The 16,912-nt window shown below is 34.7% G+C and overlaps 1 pseudogene; it reads left to right on the top strand.

The window, feature by feature from the left end:
- Positions 1 to 11,688: 11,688 nt before the first annotated feature.
- Positions 11,689 to 11,789, top strand: LOC131176146 (small nucleolar RNA R71; annotated as a pseudogene).
- The last annotated feature ends 5,123 nt before the right edge of the window (positions 11,790 to 16,912 follow it).

Here is a 16,912-nt window from a genome sequence, read left to right as displayed (position 1 = left end):
CATGGCTTGCATGCTTTATATAGAGTACTTCCCTTTCTCCTTCGCCTCGAGAACAACTTCCATTCTTTAACCCTAAACATGCCATGTGATTTGTGCGTGAATCTCTTTTAGCTAAAGCACACGTACCTTCAAATTTCCTTTGGCGCCTTATACTTTTACCCCACACTTTCAAAGTGTGGACAGCTTTCATGTAGCCATGTTAATGTAAAAGCAATATCTTACTAACGTTAGAATTACTGCCAAGTGCTAATCATTTTTTTCCCCACCAACAATCATCAAATCTCATGAACTTTTATGTGGGATGAAAGGAAGGAAAAATATTTTAAGCAGTCTTCAGGTTCTCCTGGTTTTATTTAATAAAATATTTGCTTATAAAATACCATTAATTGAGAGGATACTTTGCATGTACTTTTAAAATGGAAAAAACTTATCTAAATTTTATTAATTATGGATTTAAGATTTAAATATATAGATTTTATTTATTTTATATTAAATTCATTATCTTGAATTTATGATAAATTAGGTCTAAGTAATAATTTTTCCTCCTTAAATATTATCTTATATTAATCAAAAAAGTTAAATATAAAATAATACATTAAAACTCTTATTACTAAAATATATATATATTAGAAAGTCATACTTCCTTCACCTAATCAAGAATTTAATTTAGCAGCCCTTTCGAAAAAGGTATGAATATCATCCGACCCAATGAGATTATTGTATATAAATAAACCTTTTGTTGAGTAAGACAATCAAGCATTTTTAATAAATTAATATATTTTATTATATTATATTTATTTTTTATTTTATATTTTTTTATTTTTATTATATTTTTTCTATTATTTATTAATTTATAATATTATTAACTTATATTTTAATAAATTTCATAGTTATAAAACTTTATAAGTTAGAGTGGCTAACATACACTATAAAAAATTTTAAAAAAAACTACAAAAATTACCTACCATCATTTTTTAATACAATTGGAGAGAAGTTGTTTTTCCTATAAAAGAAAAGTTACTCCCCAACATAAGATAATTGTGGCATAGCCACTATACTGGGCCTACTTTGGCCTCACTAGTTATTTTTTAAAATTCATTTAAATATTAAAATTTAAAAATTAATTATATATTAAATTAAAATAATTAAAATTTAATTTAAAAAATAATAAAAAATTTTAAAAAGTAAAATTAAAAATTAAATTCTAAATTAAATTAAATTGAAAATTTTAAATTAAATTTAAAATGAAATAAAATTAAAAAATAAAAAAATTAAATTAAAAATATGAAAAAAAATTATCAACGAAAAGTTGCCGTTAGTAATTATTGACAACAATTATCATAGGTAATTACCAATGACAAGTATTGTTGGTAAATGTTTGTCGGTTTTACAACCCCACAAGTGCACGGATCACTAACAAGTAATAAATTGATGAGTAGAGTATTATTCTCACGAGGAATTTATAATCGTAAGTACTATATAAGCGTAAGTAATAAGCTATACAACAATTTTCACTGTTTAAACTACTGAAAGTTATAAGGGAATGAAATTTAAACTAGTGCTGAATAACTACTGGAAATAAAGGAAAATAAATTCGAGATCTTAAAGAGAATTCTTTTTGGATAGACAAGTTCAGAATTAAAATTTCACACCTTAACCCTGTTATGGTTTTAACCTTATTTTATCAATGGAATGAGTATTGTTATTTTGATGGAAATTAATTTTAAAGTATCCTAGATCCTCTCTCAAGGTATCTAAGGTATATTTTAATTAATCTGAATCCTACTTTCGTGGTGACCGGTCATAATTAGAATCCCTTAAAGTCTGTGATTAATTATGGAGTTCCACAAAGGTCATAAGCCTTTCTCTAGGTCAGATTTCCTAGGTTCAAAATCTTGATTTTTGGATATTAATCTTCTCCTTCCAGTTCTTCAATTAATCTCTTAGATCATAGCTAAGTGGGTACCAACACATAGCATGCATTGAGAACACAAGAAATTAAATCAAAGCTTAGAACTCAATTCCATTAAATAAAACTCAATATATATCCATAACATAAATTAAGGATGCTACTCTCCTAATTCCAGAATTAAAGGAACTACTCGCTTATGGTGAGTTTAACAAACATAATGTAATAAAATAAGAGAACACAAAATCAGTTTGAAGAATTAGAACAAAAGAACCGAAAGAAAGATTCTACAGCTTTGAACTTGTAGATTTTTGGCTGAGAAATCTCTTCCTTGGTGTTGATGCAATCCCTCTTCAAAACAGCTTGGGAACTAGGGTTTTCTAAAAGTCTTCTCTCGTAGGTCTTCCTTTTCTCTTTTCTCCTCTCTTCCCTTTCAAAAGAAAATTCATTCCCCCCCTCCTTTTTATGCTCTCTACTTACTCTTATTTATATTGGGTGTCCTAAGGTTAAGTTTTAGAGTCCTAAGGGCAATAGAAATCTGAATGGCATTTCAAAACAGGAGCTGGAGTTGAATTAGGAAGCTGGCTGCTGCATAGTACATGGCCCATGTGTCACTACACGGCTTAGGGCGTGTAAGTTTCTGGAGTGACTTCAGCTTCTTTTCAGATGGGAGACAGAAGGTTACATGGGGTATGTGACTTTACACAGGTCAAAGTACACAGTCCGTATATTGTCTCCTTCCCTTTAGTTCTTCGAGCTTCATTAACCAGAAGGTTGCACGAGTCCTTGGATGATACACGGCGTGATTTACACAATCCGTGTACTGAGGCTTTCTTATGATTTCTTCAATTCTCCCCGGGTAGAAGGTTACACAGGGTCATGGCTGTGTTTACACGACCTGTGTAAAGTGTATCAGCAAGTTGCCTTGCTTTCAAGTCCTTCCAAGCTTTTCTTCTTCACTCCTACGCCTTCGATTTCTTGTAGAACACTTGAAAAAGTGTAGAAAATATGAAATTTAGTGAAGATTAGCTAGATTATCAAAAACAAATGAAACTAATAAATATGTATGCAATTATCTATCTAAATGTCATACAATATAATACAATTGTGCCTAAAAATATCTATATAATACAAGTGTATCATATACCCCTAAAGTCAAACTTTTGCTTGTCCTCAAGTAAAATAAAACTTTTTGAAAACTTGTTAGGGTACTTAGAAACATAACCAAAGATTCAATTTGCACACAATTGGACTCCCTTTAACCTTCATATCAATTTCTCACTTTCAAAGCATAGAGACATCAACAGTTGCTTGCTAGAACCTCATCCCTTTTATGAAGCTTCAACTAATTATTCCTCTATGTAAGGCCATTAATAAGTCACAAATAACCTGCATTATCAAGATGGTTTCTCCCCTTTATTTGCCTCTACTAGTGATAGTTATGATGAAGTGTTTTATTTCCAACTCCATAGACATGTCTCAATTTTTTATCTCCACTAATATGATATACACTCTTCAAAAGATCAAAAGGTCTTTAAAAGGGTTGTAATGGGGCTAAGGAGATAGTGATTTGGTTACCAAAGGAAAGGTTTTAGGGACTGCAAATATGAAGATAACATTTATGCATAAAATACCAAGCACACTAAGTTTATTCTACTAATTTTACATGGAGAGGAGGGGCTTTTAGTTTTTAGTTCCAAGCATACTTCCATGATACTTATTTTGTGAAAAACTTAATCACCTAAGTGGAGCTAAATTAATTAAACCTCTTTATAGCCATTAATCTATTACATTAAACTTGCAGAATTGAGAGAAAATTTTTGAAATACAAGCAAACTTAAAAAATGCCTCACTAGTCTTAGAACATGTCTCTTGGACCTATCAAGGTGAAATCCTAGCATATGCTCGATGAAGAGATGATTAAAACATTCTTTGATATAGCCTAATTAAGCCATAGCCACCCTTACTTAATTTAAATATCCCTTGTAGCCAATTTGAGCCTATATTTTTACCTATATAATTTTTCTTATTTACCCACATTATTCACCTAGCCTCTAGCCTAAACACCTATCCCGCCCTTTGAGGAAGCTAAGTGTATAAGTAAAAAGTATACTAAGTACCAAAGAAAATATAGAGAAAAAGTGCAAAGCTTAGAAGAAAGTGCAAGTATGTGATTAAAATCATTGAGAAAGATTTGCTCTTCAACATAGCAAAAGCAATGAGTTTGGGGGAGAGAAAAAAAAGGAACATAAGTAAAAAGAAAAAAAAGGGGGGTAAGCCTTTTAAAAAGCCTTTTTGTCTATCTAGTTACATTCATTCCTCTTTCCCAAAGAGTCCAATCATTAGCTCTTCAAATATTTGGTTATAATTCTAAGTTAAAAAGCCTTTTAAAAGAGTTCAAAATTTTCAAAATTTTCAAACAAATTTTTTAGATTTTTTATATACAAGTATAATATGGATATAATTAGACAATGTAATAAAATCAAATGTATGAATGCAATGCATGAATGCACCCCCAAATTCAAATTTGACATTATTCTCAATGGCAAGCGCAATATGCAAAAGTAAGTAAAGATAAGTCAATAAACATAGAAAAGAGCATATTCTTTTTATGCAGGTAATGAACATATACATGTAGAGCAGAATGTGAACAATATGGACCTATATAGATATGTGAGGACTAAAACTAAGGCCTATGCCTATGCAGTACATCAAAAAGGTGTCCTAATTTATAGTCTTATATCTAGAAAGTCTCAGAAGGTGAGGAAGGGGCATCTACATTATGTTACTCTAGGATCATATCCAACTTGTTATGAGCTTCTTGGAGACTATTTTCCACTGCATGAAGCTTGTCTTCAATAATGGTCTCTAAGGCCCTTATCCAAGCATCAAATGTGGTCTCCATCTTCTGCAGGTAGGCAATCACGGGGTCTGTAGGAGGTGGAGTGTAGAGAGGGACTCTGGTTGGTAATCCCTTAAGAATGGGGTCTGGCTCTTCTTGCCACTATGCTCTAGAGGATTCACCCCACTCTCTTCCTTTTGGTACTGCTCTGAAGAGGATATTCCCTTTTGCATCAATTAAGAGGCACTGATCTCCAACTCTTCGGCATATCCCCATAGATATGCAAATTAACTTGTCAATTCTGGAGGCACCGGTGATTGGACAGAGCCTGATGTGTGCAGGCACGAACCCAAAGTGGATAGCAATAGCAGTGATAAGTCCACCCAACACAATGTTCTCGGTGGCTTATTGAGACATCCTCTTCAAGTGGTTGTAGAGGAAGTAGTCAGTATTGCAGCACTGTTTGATCACCATACACCATAAGAAAAATAGTTCATTGGCATTTACAATGCCCAGGCTATCACATCAACCCATGATAGTGTGGGCAGTGAACCTATGCATGTATCGCAGAGCAGGGCTTATTAAATCAGTGGATTTGGATTTGCTTAAATTGTAGACTTCGGTGTTTGTCGCAATGGACTGCTACAACTCAACACCAGCCTATTCTGTGGGATCTCCTAGTGTCCTGTGCTATCAAAACCAAAAATAGTGTTGAATTCGTCCATGTTTATGACACGGTCAACACCAAAGAGGTAGAACTCAATCCTCCCTCTATCACCCCTATAAGTGGCCCAAAGGGTGGCTTTAAGGCTGCCTAGAAACTCTAGAGTGGTGTCCCGATAGGCAAGATAGCACAATTGGGTGAATCTGATCTACACAATGTTGTCCAAGAGAATATCCACCTCCGCTTTTAACCCCAATTGCTCCAGTAATGTAGTGTCCATGTATTTTATAGAGGAGATTTTTCTATTGTCGAGCCTGGCATAGATATCTCTGTGTTCTATGTTCTTGAATGGCCAGGCAATAGAGAATTCAGGTTGTGATGGTTGTGGTTATTGTGGTGGCTATGAGTTTGGTTGTGGTTGTGGTTGTTGGTGTGAGGCTAGACGGGTTCTTGGGCGCTGGGGTGGAGATTGAGAGGGTAGGGATGATGAGTCCCTTCTTCCTCTAGAAGAAGAACCAACTCTGCTTGCTGCTCTTTTTATGGGTGCCATGAAGGAAGAAAATAAGAAATTCTATTGAGGAGAGAAATCAAGATTGAAAAGAAACTTGTGAAAGACACTTGGAAAGGAAGGGAAGTTATAGGATTTGAATGGGTGCATAATGGTTGGGAGAGTATTTAAAGGGCTAAAATGGTGCTTGAAATCTTTTTTCCACCTCTTCGATACGCTGACTGTGAAGAATTATACGGGTCTGTGTATCACTACACGACCATACCCGTGTAACTTTCTATTTATTTTTTTTTTTCAATTCCTAGCTAGTTACACGGGTCGTGTACCACTACACGAGTCTGACTCGTGTAACTTTTTACCGCTTTTTCTCCTTTGTTGTGCACCTTGTTTAACTTATACGAGGCCGCTTAATAGAGTGAAGGAGGCCCATGTAAGTTTCTGCCCTATGTTGATCTATTCATTCTTTCACTTTTTCTAGTTACACAGGTCATGTGTCTTCACACGGGTTATCTCGTGTAACCTCTAGAGTGCTTATGTGCAAGAGTTTCTGGGTCCAGTATGTTACACGGGTCGTGTAACACAGCACGGGTTGACCCGTGTAATTTTCTGGACTGAAATTTTCTTTTTGCTTTTAAGAGTTTCCTCTCTTCCTAACTTTCCCAGAGTTAATGCTAACATGTTTCTATGTAAAATAAGTGAAATGCTTATGGGAGTTAGCAACAAAAATACTTCCCTAATTTTGTGATTTCCTTTCTTGCGTGGTTCAGACTTGGTGATTCCCTCTCTTCTTCTTCCTGGTTCTTGCTTTCCTCAATTTATGCTCAATTTGAAGAGTGTAAGTGCCTACAAAACTAGAAATAATGATAAACTAAGAAAAAAGAAAGTTGACTACAAGGAAAATTAAAAGTCTTGGGTTACCTCCTAAAGAGCGCTTGTTTATAGTCTTTAGCTCGACTTTTCTTCTTAGTTCATAATTGTGTTGGAGGGTTGCTGTAGGATTGTGTGAATCCTTTCTTGATTGGATCCCCTGAGAAGTATGGCTTTAGTTTCTGCCCATTAACCTTAAAGGTGCTGGAGGTCTTACTCTATACTTCTACTACTTCATGTGGGAAGACTTGTGTAACCTTGAAGGGTCCAAACCATCTAGACCTTAACTTTCCTGGGAATACCTTCAGTCTTGAGATAAATAGCAAGATAAAATCTCCTTCCTTGATTTCTCTTCTGATTATGTGCTTGTCATGCCAGCTCTTGGTCCTGTCCTTGAAGATTTTGGCATTCTCATAGACATATTGTCTAATTTCCTCTAATTCATTGAGTTGTGGAAGCCTATTTTCTCTAGTAGATTTCAAATCAAAATTCAGGGTTTGAATTGCTCAATAGGCCTTATGTTCAAGTTCAACAGGGAGGTGGCATGATTTCCTATAAACCAAGCGAAAGGGGGTTGTTCCAATGGGAGTTTTGAATACAGTGTGATAGGCCCATAATGCATCATCTAATTTCTAGGACCAATCCTTCCTTGAGTGATTTACTGTTTTCTCAAGGATTCTCTTTAGTTCTCTATTTGAAACTTCCACCTGACCACTTGTTTGAGGGTGGTAAGGTGTTGCCACTTTGTGTATGACTCCTTATTTTTTTAATAATGTTTCAAACTACTGATTGTAGAAGTGACTTCTCTCATCACTAATGATTGCTCTTGGTGTGCCACACTTTGTAAAGATGTCCTTTTTGAGGAACTTGACCACTATTCTGGCATCGTTTGTTGGTGTGGTTATTGCTTCTGCCCATTTTGATACATACTCTAAACCAACCATAATGTACTTGTTGCTAAACGAAAATGGGAATGGACCCATAAAGTCTATTCCTCACACATCAAACAGTTCGACTTCAAGTATACTATGCAGTGACATCTCATTCCTTCTTGAAATATTTCCAATTATTTGGCACTGATTGCATGTTAGTACAAAGTTTATTACATCTTTAAACAGGTTGGGCCAGTAGAACCCTGCTGGTAAGATCTTTGCTACTGTCCTTATTGTGCTAAAATGTCCTCCATAAGGTGATGAATGATAGTACTGCAGTATACTCTCTATTTTCTCCTCTAGTATGCATTTTCTTATTAGCCTATCATAATATCTCTTGAATAATAGAGGTTCTTCCCAAGAATAGTCCCTTACATCATGCAAAAAAATTTTTCTTTATTGGTAAGACATATTGGGTGGCAAAACCCTACACATAAGAAAGTTAACAATGTTAGCATACCATGGAGTTTGGGAAATTGTAAATAGCTGCTCATCTGGAAAGGAATCATCAACTAGCAAATTTTGAAAGTTATCCCCTGATTCTTCCTGCTTGAGCCTGGATAGGTAGTTAGCTACCATATTTTCGGTTTCTTTTTTATTTTTTATTTCAAGATCAAATTCCTGCAGAAGTAGAATCCACCAGATCAGCCTTGGTTTTACTTCTTTCTTGTTTAGGAGGTATCGAATTACGGCATGATCTGTGTAAATAATATCTTTGAAGCCAACCAAGTAAGACCTGAATTTGTCAACTACAAACACAACTACTAAAAATTCTTTTTCTATGATTGCATAGTTGACTTGTGCATCATCAAGTGTTTTGCTGGCATAGTAGATAGCATGAACTTTCTTGTCCTTTATCTGTCCAAGCACTGCCCATATTGCATAATTACTTGCATTGCACATTACTTCAAATGGCAGCTCCCAATTTGGTGGTTGCATAATTGGTGCTGAAATTAACGATTCTTTTATCCTGTGAAATGCAATAAGGCAATTTTCATCAAAGTCAAAAGAAACATCTTGATTTAGCAAATTAGTTAAAGGCTTAGCTATTTTGGAGAAATCTTTGATGAATCTTCTGTATAAGCCTGCATATCCCAAAAAGCTTCGCACTCCTTTAACTGATGAAGGTGGTGGCATTTTTTCAATTATTTCAATATTTGCCTTGTCCACCTCTATTCCTCTTTCTGAAATTAGATGACCAAGGACTATGCTCTCTCTTACCATGAAGTGGCATTTTTCCTAATTCAGAACCAGATTTGATTCCTCACATCTTTGTAACACTTTAGATAAGTTAGCTAAATATTCATCAAAACTGGTTTGATAAATAGAAAAATCAGAAAAATTCCATTATATTTTCAATATAATCAGAAAAAATAACTATTATGCATCTTTGAAATGTTGCAGGGGCATTACAAAGATCAAAGGGCATTCTCTTATATGTAAAAGTACCATAAGAACAAGTGAATGTAGTCTTTTATTAGTCCTCATGATGAACAAGGATTTAGAAAAATCTAGAATACCCATTTAAATAACATAAATAAGAATGTTTGGCTAATCTTTTCAATTTTGATCTATGAATGGAAGAGAAAAATGGTCTTTCCTAGTAGCACTATTTAATTTTCTATAGTCAATGCACATTCGCTAATCAGTAACTACCCTAGTAGGGATCAGCTCGTTGTTCTCATTTTTTACTATAATTGTTCCACCCTTTTTAAGCACCACATGCACTGGACTGACCCATTTGCTATCAGATATTGGGTATATAATACCTGCATCTAAAAGTTTTAAAATTTCCTTTTTTTACTACTTCTTTCATGTTAGGGTTCAGTCTCCATTGATGTTCAATGGTAGGTCTACTGTTTTCTTCCGTAGTTATTCTGTGCATACAAATGGAAGGGCTAATTCCCTTGAGATCTTCTATAGTGTACCCTATAGTCTTGCTCTGAGTCCAAAGTTTTCTTAAGAGTTTTTCCTCTTCTACTTTATTCAGGCTAGCATTTAAACTAACAGGATATTTAGAGTTAGAGTCCAAGAATGCGTACCTTAGTGTGGAGGGAAGAGGTTTCAATTTTACCTATTTTGCCTTTTCTTGTGACTTATTTTTGGGTTACTTTTTTGGTAGTTTTTCTACTAGTAGTGCTTGTGCCAAAGGTAGAGGTGGGTTAGCTTCTAAAGATTTTGCATAGCCTGCAATTTCTTTATTTTCATCCTCCACTGTGTGGCTGTGCACTATGTAAGCTTCAATACGGTCTTCGGAATATCTCTTTTGAAACTCCTTCTCTACTAACTTGTCTATGATGCCAACCCTTAAACATTCATCATATTCAGATTTATGCTTTATTGTTCTAAACAGGTTGAATTCCACTTCTTTATCTCCTACTTTGAGAGTTAACCACCCATTTTTTACATCTATAATCTCTCCAACCGTTGCCAAGAAAGGCTTCCCAATATTGTGGAAATCTGAACATCTTCTTCTATCTCCAGGACAATAAAATCTACATAAATAAAGAATTTTCCTACTTTAATGGGGATGTTCTCCAAGATGCTAACTAGATGCTTGACAGACCTGTCTGCTAATTGTAATGAGATGGTAGTTAGTCTCAGTTCTCCAACATTTAGCTTTTGGCGTATAGATAGGGCATTAGGCTCACATTAGCTCCCAAATCACAAAGGGCTTTATCGATGTTCATATTACCAATGAGGCACGGTATGGAGAAGCTTCCAGGATCTTTCAATTTTGGAGGCAGCTTATTTTGCAATATGGCCTTGCATTCCTCTGTTAAAGCCACTATTTCATAGCATTCTAATCTTCTTTTTTTTAGAAAGAATTTCCTTTAGAAATTTTGCATAAGATGGCATTTGAGATAGTATTTTTGTAAAAGGAATGTTGATGTAAAGTTTCTACAAAACTTCTAAAAATTTTCTAAACTGCTTATCCAATTTGACTTTCTGGAACCTTTGAGGAAAAGGTAGAGGGGGTTGGTAAGATTCTGGTAATTTCTTTTTCTTTCCTTCCTCCTCTTCCTTGTCTTCTTCAGCTTGCTTATCTTCCTCTTCTAATTGGCTGTTAAAATTTTCAGAAGTTTCTTCTTTCTGCTTTTATTTTTCTTTTGGTTTTTATTCCTGTAGTATGCTCCCACTCCTCAATGTAACTACCTTGCAATGTTTTTTGGGGTTCATCTTCGGTTGACTTGGCAATTTTCCAATCTATTTGCTTGAAGAGCCAACTTGCTGGGCAATCTGATTTTCAAGCATCTTATTATGGGTGGCCAATTGATTCACTTTGGATGCTAATTGTTTAATCATTTCATTCTGCTATTGTTGTGCTGATAAAAAGCTTTCCATCATGGATTCCATGGTTAACTTGGATTCTGGCTGTTGAGGTTGAGGTGGTGGTTGCTGCACTAAATTCTGACCTCTATTTTGGAAACCTGGTGGTGGTGGCCTGTATTCCTACTGTTTATTTATTAGCTGATTTTGTAGATTTTACAAATTGGACCATGAGAAATGGGGGTGGTTCCTCCATCCAGGGTTATAAGTATTTGAATAAGGGTTATTGACCTATCTCTGGTTTAAGTTTCCTCCATTGTTCATATAGTTCAGCTGCTCTATTGAAAGCTCATTGTAATGACTGTATTTTGAAGTTGCATGACCTCCCCCATAGCTTTCGTAGTATTGATTACTTAATCCCACTACATTGGCCTATATCCTGTTAAGTCTTTTTATGAGTTGGTCAAACTGGGCATTAATCATACTAATGGCACCAATTCCAGGATCCTTGCTGTCCTTCTTGCATCTCCTCTCTCATTTGACCACTCGAAGTTATGATATGCAACCCTTTTTAGCAATTCCAAAGCTTCAGTCACTATTTTTTCTATGAGGTCCCCTCCTGCTGCTGAATCAACTGAACTCCTTATGGATGGTAGCAATCCATTATAGAAATTTTGAACAAGGAGTTAATCTTTTATGCCATGGTGTGGATATTCCCTTTGAAAGTCTTTGTATCTCTCCTATGCTTCATAGAGTAACTCTCCTTCCTTTTGTCTGAAAGTATTCAATTCTAGCCTCAATTTTGCAATTTTTACAAGTGGGAAATACCTTGCTAGGAAGGCTTGTGAAAGATCCTCCCAGGTGGTGAATGTTCCAGTTGGTTGAGAAAGTCGCCACTTTCTTGCCTTATTTCAAACTGAGCATGGGAATGCTCAGAGTCTAATAGCTTGATCAAAGACCCCATTCATTTTAAAAGTGTCACACAAAGCGAGAAAGCATTGAAGGTGATAATGTGGATCTTCCATAGGTAAGCCTCCAAATTGGGTTTGCTGAATCATTTGGAGCTATGCTAGTTTAAGTTTAAAATTGTTGGCCTTAACTGTAGACCTAGTAAGGCTAGATTGGAATCCTTGGATAGTCGGAGCTCTATAGTCCCTCAGGGGTCTTGGTCTGTTGTTGTTGTTGGCCATGACTAGAGTTTTAAGAATTTCAAGTTCTAGTGCTGGCTCTTGGTTTCTCCTTTCTCTCCTAATGCTTCTTAGAGAAGAGTCTATTTCAGGATCCAATTCAAGCAATTCTTCTTCAGGTTTAGTTGTTCTAGTCATAAACTGAATTTAACAACCTGAAAAAGAAACAAAAGATAAAATCAAATTAACTAATCTAAAATAATGAAAATAAATGTTTAAATCAACCAAATTGCCTATTGCTTAATATTACTAAATTCCCCAGCAACGACACCAAAATCTTAATTGCTGGTTTTACAACCCCGCAAGTGCACGGATCGCTAACAAGTAATAAAATGATGAGTTGAGTATCGTTCCAACGAGGAATTTATATGCGTAAGTACTAAGCTGGACAATAATTTTGACTGTTTAAACTATCGAAATTTTTGAGGGAATGAAATTTAAACTAGAACTAAATAACTACTAGAAACAAAGAAAAATAAATCCGAGAACTTAAAGAGAATTCTTTTTGGATAGACAATTCTAGAATTAAGATTTCATACCTTAACCCTATTATGGTTTTAACCTTATTTTATAGATGGAATGAGTGTTGTTACTTTGATGGAAATTAATCCTAAAGTATCCTAGATCCTCTCTCAAGGTATCTAAGGTGTATGTTAATTAATCTATCAGTCCTAATTAGAATCCCTTAAGGTATGTGATTAATTATAGAGTTCCATAAAGGTCATCAACCTATCTCTAGATCAGATTTCCTAGGTTTAAAATCTTGATTTTCGGATATTAATCTTCTCCTTTCACTTCTTCAATTAATATCTTATATCATAGCTAAGTGGGTACCAACACTTAGTATGCATTAAGAATACAAGAAATTGAATCAAAGCTCAGAACTCAATTCCATTAAATAAAACTCAATATATATATCCATAACAGAAATTAAGGATGCTACTCTCTTAATTCTAGAATTAAAGGAACTACTCACTCATTGTGAGTTTAACAAACATAATGTAATGAAAATAAGAGAACACCAAACCAATCTGAAGAATTAGAACAAAAGAATCGAGAGAAAGATTCTGTAGCTTTGAACTTGTAGAACTTTGGCTGAGAAATCTCTTCCTTGGTACTGATGCAATCCCTCTTCAAAATGGCTTGGGAACTAGGGTTTTCTGGAAGTCTTCTCTCGCAGGTCTTCCTTTTCTCTTTTCTCCTCTCTTCCCTTTCAAAAAAAAATTAATTCCCCCCCCCCCCCCCCCCTCTTCTTTTATGCTCTCTACTTGCTCTTATTTATATTAGATATCCTAGGGTTAAGTTTTAGAGTCCTAAGGGCAGTAGAAGTCTGAATGGCATGCCAAAATAGTAGCTGGAGTTGAATTAGGAAGTTGGTTTCTATATAATACATGGCCCATGTATCACTTGATGCATGCATTTTATATCATCATTTAGGTATAATTTTTGCACATAATTTATCCTTGTTCATAGCTATTACTATAGATATTAGCATATATTTAGTCAATTTTGTAATTTTACACTTTTTAGTTTAATTTTTGAAATTTATTTGTTTTGTAGGTTAAATTTGGAGAATTTTGATGTATTTTGATCAGAGTAGCCATTTGGAAGAAATTAGAGTTGAATTGCAAAATTTTGAAGTTGAGTTAAAGAGATCAAAAGTGACACAATCTGCGACACAGCTTGTGTCACAGGTTGTGTCGATTGTCAGATATGCAGTTTTTTTCAGGCAGACGATTTCACAACCTGCCACACAAAGCGCGACACAACTGATTCAGCTTGTGTCATTTTACTGAAAATGGCTGACGTGGCACTTTCATTCCTCTTATTTAATACATCACTTTCTCTAGAATCTTTTGCCTTTTTACCCATTCTAGGGAAGAGCTCTGAACCATATAAAAGCTCCTTTATCTCTTTCTTTCCATAAGGAGAAAGAGAGGGGGATTTTGCAAGAAAGAGGGAGAGGAAGAGGAGCTCGTGAAATCTAGTTTTGCAGCAGCAGCAGCAGAGGACGTTTCTGCAACTCTCCAGCAGCAGATTCTTCATCACTTTACTGGGTTTTTCTGTTCCTTAGCTTAGATTTTTCATTATTTTTTATTTCTATACTTGGGTTTATCTTGAAACCATAATTTGTGAGTATATCTTTGAGATTCTAGAGATAGGTTTGTAAATATTGCTTTGTATTGTGTTTTTTTTTTTTGAACTAATTTAGTCATTTAAATGAGATTTGCTGCATTTTGATTTATTGCTTGTGAGCTTGTTGCCTTACTTGATTAATGGGTCCTCATTAAGTTAAGTTTTAATCCTTGGCAGATGGACTGAAAAGTGAATGTTTGGGATAGATAATCTTGTAATAAACTTAGTTTTCTTGGTGTTAGAGATAAGCTAAGAGGATTAAGGGGACTTTCCAAAATCAATTAAAGCTTTAATTGGGTTTTTGTTAGGTTTGAAATACCGTGAAAACAGGGTTTGATTTGATGAATACCAACTTTGAAATGCTTGAAAAAGGTTTCAAAGAACTAAGAATTGATTTCCCTCAAAATTGCAATTCTCATGTGTTTGTCTAAATTAGGGATAAACCACATGCAAACAATATTGAAAACTCTATCTCTAGAATCACTTTAATTTTTATTGAATTTAGATTTAATTCCTCCCAATTTCATAATTAGCAATTTCAATTTAAATTTTGGTAATCTAGTCTAATTAATTTAGTTAATTATTTGATTTAGTTTAAATTTCTCAAATACCAATTTTAATTTTAAATTTCACTTTTAATATCTTTAAATTTTATTATTCTAATTAACTTATCCTTTTATTTCCAATTTAAGTACAATTCCCTGTGGGAACGATATTATTTTTAAAACTATACTACTGTGACCCGTGCACTTGCGGAGGCTATTTCATAGCTAACACCAACCATCACTATACAGCTTGAAGCGTATAAGTTTCTGGAGTAACTTCGGCTTCTTTTCAGATGGGAGGCAGAAGGTTACATGGTGTATGTGACTTTACACGGGTCAAAGTACACGATCCGTATACTGTCTCCTTCCCTTTTTTTCTTCAAGCTTCATTAACCAGAAGGTTGCACAGGTCCTTGGATGGTACACCGAGTGATTTACATGACCCATGTACTGAGGCTTTCTTATGATTTCTTCAATTCTCCCCAAGCAAAAGGTTACACGGGATCATGACTGTGTTTACACGACCCATGTAAAATGAATCAGCAACTTACCTCGCTTTTAAGTCCTTCCAAGCTTTTTTTATTCACTCCTATGCATTGGATTTCTTTTAGAACACCTGAAAATGTGTTAAAAACATGAAATTTAGTGAAGATTAGCTAAATTATCAAAAACAAATGAAACTAATAAATATGTATACAATTATCTCCCGAAATGCCATGCAATATAGTATAATTGTGATACAAGTGTATCAGTAAATAGTCGATAATTTATAAGCCTATAATCCTCACAAAATTACCTATAAAAAATTCTAATTTATCTACGAAATAATTTATTGGTAAATTTAGCGACGACATTTTTTCTTCAATAAAAATTACCTAAAGTAAAATTTGTGAACGAAAAAATTTCACCAGTAATTGTTTGATAATCTTAATTACCAATTAAATATGGAAATATTTAGTCAATAATTTTTGTAATTACTTTTTAAATTTCTTATAGTGATGTAAGAAAGTAATTATAAAACTTATGCAAATATATTTTCAATAACTTTTAATTTAATAATTCGAAATTCATAAATTCTTGGATTTAAATTCTAATTAGAAATTATTAAAAAAAAAATTAAGCATGAAAAATACAGAAATGGGTGAAACTGAATCAAGATGGAAAAATTATATCCTGTCGACACCATATTTTGGCCGATCCCCAGAATCAATAAACTTTGAAACCGATCCCCAGCACTAAATTTTCCTTTGCCAGCCAACTACATTTCCGACCTCTCTTTGCCATATTTCCGATCTCTCTTTGATAGACAGTCACATTTCCGATCTCTCTTTGATAGACAGTCACATTTCCGATCCCTCCTCAAAGAATTGAATCAATGTTAAGTCCTCACATCAGTCAAATCCTTACCAGTCTATTAAATCGCTCACCGATCTCTCCGATCCGTTGTAGTATAAACGAAGTGAACTAGATCTTTTCTTACCAGTTTTATTGCCGATCTCCCTTTCAAAAGTGTAAGAGTTAAGGTTTTGGTCCGGTTTAATGAGGATTTCGATCTTAAGTGTTCAAGTCAAATTTCCAATTTTAATCAAGTCCCGATTAATGTTGATTCCCTATCGATCTCATGCTCATTATGTTTTCCGATCTCTCACACTTAGGTTAATAATCTCTTTCAGTTACTTCGATGTACTCAGACAATCAAGTATTAAGTAATTTAGAGATTTTTCGATCACAATCATTCATTGAACAAAAGAGGCACTTCATTTCATTTCAAAAAATTTGTACAAGTCATTCGGCTGGGGGATCACCCCCAGCCTGATCTACATTTTGCTCATTTTCTCTCTCACCCTCGGCTTCCTCTTCGCTTTCCTCCTCGCCTTCGGGAGCCAGGTCGGCCATCCAAGAGAAGTCCTCCTCTGGGTAACGCTTTTGGAGCTCGGCCAAGAGATCCTTGTGAGCGTTCACATAGGCACCGGCTATTCCTGTCACCATCTCTTCATCTTTTGCCTTAAGCTCCTCAGCAAGATGAGCGACCTGAGCAGCTTCGTTGGCCCG

Source organism: Hevea brasiliensis, chromosome 18, assembly GCF_030052815.1.
Source record: "Hevea brasiliensis isolate MT/VB/25A 57/8 chromosome 18, ASM3005281v1, whole genome shotgun sequence".
Lineage (NCBI taxonomy): Eukaryota > Viridiplantae > Streptophyta > Magnoliopsida > Malpighiales > Euphorbiaceae > Hevea > Hevea brasiliensis.
This window is presented reverse-complemented; position numbering and strand designations above follow the sequence as displayed.